At 37.3% G+C, this 3290-nt stretch overlaps 1 pseudogene across 1 annotated transcript; it reads left to right on the forward strand.

Annotated features, from left to right (window-relative positions):
- The first annotated feature begins 265 nt into the window (after positions 1-265).
- On the forward strand, positions 266-2984 carry LOC147531952 (CDPK-related kinase 1-like; annotated as a pseudogene). Its single transcript, XR_015228103.1, has 7 exons — positions 266-281; positions 759-1054; positions 1172-1284; positions 1369-1485; positions 1566-1628; positions 1727-1890; positions 2626-2984. The product of XR_015228103.1 is annotated as a CDPK-related kinase 1-like (transcript).
- The last annotated feature ends 306 nt before the right edge of the window (positions 2985-3290 follow it).

Here is a 3290-nt window from a genome sequence, read left to right on the forward strand (position 1 = left end):
AAGGTTATTTTCTATACTGTCTTGGGACGAACTTGCGGGTTCTGGGAGTCGTCTTCGTCCATCTTGCAATAAAGTTTTCTTGGTCGTCCGAGGACGTAGGCTTTATGCTGAAACTCGTTAATTCTATTTGCATATTTACTTTTCAGCTTAGTTTTTCGATTAATTTCATAATCAGATCAATTTCTAGGATATGTTTGATAGCTTCCGCTAATTTTTAGTACAACAATTGGTACCAGAGCCTTGTTTGAGATTGAACGAAGAAAATATGGGATCGAGAACTGGTACGGTCAAAGCAGGGAAATATGAGATAGAGAAGTTCAATGGAAAAAACGATTTTTCTTATTGGCGGATGCAGATGAAGAATCTGCTAATCTTTCAGTAATTACACAAGACGTTGACGGGACAGAAACCAGGAGACATGTCAGATGAGGATAGGGAGGAGTTAGATCTCGAAGCACGGGCAACGATTATGTTTTGTCTTAAGAGGGACGTAGCGTTCCTAGTAGACGGAGAAACAACGACCGCAAGTGTGTGGTTAAAGCTAGAAAGCAATTTCATGACGAAAACTTTAACGAATCGGGTCTACTTAAAATCCAAATTATTCACGTGTAGAATGGAAGAGGGTTCTTCTATTCAGGAATATGTGAACAGGTTTGATAGAATTATATCAGATTTGAAGGATATTGATGTTAAGGTTGAGGATGAGGACCAAGCCCTCATATTGTGAATTGCACTTAGACTCGTACAAATTTGTGCAGATAAAAGGTTGAATGACATAGTTGGAAGCGCATATTATGTTGCTCCGGAGGTTCTACATCGATCATATGGCACTGAGGCAGATATGTGGAGTATAGGTGTGATTGCTTATATTCTTCTCTCTGTAAGCTGTCCCTTTTGGGCCCGCAGCGAATCAGGCATCTTCCGAGCATTTCTAAAGGCCGATCCTAGCTTTAAAGAAGCCCCTTGGCCTTCTTTATCTTTGATGTCAAAGACTTCGTGAAGAGATTGTTGAACAAAGATTACCAAAAGAGACTTATTGCTGCTCAGCCTATCAGTATGTTAATCTATCTCTAGTTCGAGTTTTCATTAATTTAGCCTATTAAACGAACATGGACATGGATGTGAGAATTGGTAGGGCAAAATAACAGTCTAAACGTCATTTTTGTATTAGGTTATCCGTGGTTGTTTGGTCATCAAGGTAGCAAGGTTCAACTTGATATCTTATCATACAAGCTCGTAAAAGCTTATATTTGCTCTTCTTCGCTCCGAAAAGCAGCTTTGGTGGTATGTTTTCTTGCAACATTTGCTCTTTCCACCCACGCCTTCATGCTTTTGGATGATTAGTTGCTAATTCGGTTATCGTGACAGGCTCTTGCAAAGACATTAACAGTCCCTCAGCTTGCTTATTTCTGTGAGCAGTTCACATTATTGGGCCCAAATAAAAGCGGATTTATCTACGGACAAAATTTTAAAACGATATGTTCTGTTTTAGCCCTTTCATTTGTTCCTTTATTCCTTTCCTCTTCTTTTTACTAATTTGAGCTTATATTGGCATGAATTGGTAGGCATTGATGAAGAACTCGACTGATGCCATGAAAGAATCGAGGGTTCTTGATTACATCAATATGGTAGTAGCCCGATTAGACTTATTTCCATTATCTTTTCGTTTATATAGAAGTACTACTTACAAAGAGTGGATAGTTAAACGTGATGTGTGTTTTTGTAGTTGAATTCTTTTCAATATAGAAAGTTCGATTTTGAAGAATTTTGTATTGCTGCTTTAAGTGTTCATCAGATGGAAGGAATGGATTGTCGGGAGCAACATGCAAGTCATGCATATGAGTTGTTCGAAAAGGATGGAAATCGCGCTATCATGATAGAGGAACTTGCTTCGGTATGTTCAGGGATGGAACCAAGATTAACGATCTAGAGGGGCCAATGTAATTGGAATTAGAGAAAAGATTTAAAACAAAGATTAAATATAAAAATAATTGCTGCTCCAATGGATCAAACCTGGGTCAATTAGGTGGTAAGTAGATAGTTCTACCAGTGAGCCAACTAAGCTTTGTTGTTACCTGTTGCGTATTATTAAAGTAATAGCATAATATTTGTGACTTGTGGCTATAATGTAAACCGCTACGGCTAGGTCGAGGGGGGCCTTGGCCCCCTTCGACCTAGCTGTAGTTCCGTCCCTGGGTATGTTTTTCTTGCACAACTTCGTTTTTTGTAACTTCAAATCGTCAAAATCATACTTATATTTGGCCATACATAATGAATCCCGAATTTAGAGAAGATAGTCTCTTCCAAAATATGGAATAAGGGAATAGAAAAGTTCGTTCGAAGAAACTTTAACAATTTTACCTCAAGCACAAGCTATAATTGGGACATCTCAACAACCCTAAGATAATATTTTTTTTTCAAATATATCAGAGAATCAAACAAGTATAGGGGTTCATCCCTAACCTAAGGGACCCACTAAGATGAGACAAACCTGTGGGTTTTTTGTTAGAGTGATCTCGTAATCATCCTCACTTTTTGAACCTTACCGATTCAATTTACATTTAAACTTTCCAAATGGAGGCCCGTAAACTGAAATGTTGATCTTTCTGCCATGATTTGTTTTTATCAAGAACTTGGGCTTAGCTCATCAGTCCCTATTCATGTAGTTCTGCAAGACTGGATACGACACTCAGATGGGAAACTCAGTTTCTTGGGATTTGTTAGACTCTTGCACGGTTTATCTTCACGAACGTTGCAGAAATCATGAGACAGAACTCTACCCAATACAAGTAATTCGTCATTATATCTCGCTCGCGAAGGTGAGAAAATTCTAGTATGACACATCTCACTTTTAAGCCACACAACCAAGAACACGAAAGTGAAGAGTACAGCTTATAGAAGAGTAAAATTTGTACGTCGTTTTTTTTTTTCTTTTTTTTTAGGTATTTGATGTGTATTTTAGTTGTTAGAGGAACGTACAGATGAGGAGAAATGAAATAGTATCCTAGGTTTAGGTTAAGTTTTGTGGGTTCATCATCTTGTGTGCCCCATCTCACTCTTGTTTTGTTTGCTTTCCTTCTTTGTAATAAATTTTTCCGTGCTAATTTGGTTCCTAAATGGATATATTTCTATTTGTTGTTTTCTAAGCGAGATGGGAAATTTAACTTGAGGTTAATATTGGTTCAAGTTAGATCAGGATGTTTGTCTCTTACTGACTTGTGATGTCTGAAATTTCACTTGAGGTCAATATATATATATATATATATATATATATATATATATATATATAT

This window comes from Eschscholzia californica, unplaced genomic scaffold (genome assembly GCF_041429995.1).
Source record: "Eschscholzia californica isolate CP2 unplaced genomic scaffold, dmEscCali1.0.p SCAF_6, whole genome shotgun sequence".
Classification (NCBI taxonomy): Eukaryota; Viridiplantae; Streptophyta; class Magnoliopsida; order Ranunculales; family Papaveraceae; genus Eschscholzia; species Eschscholzia californica.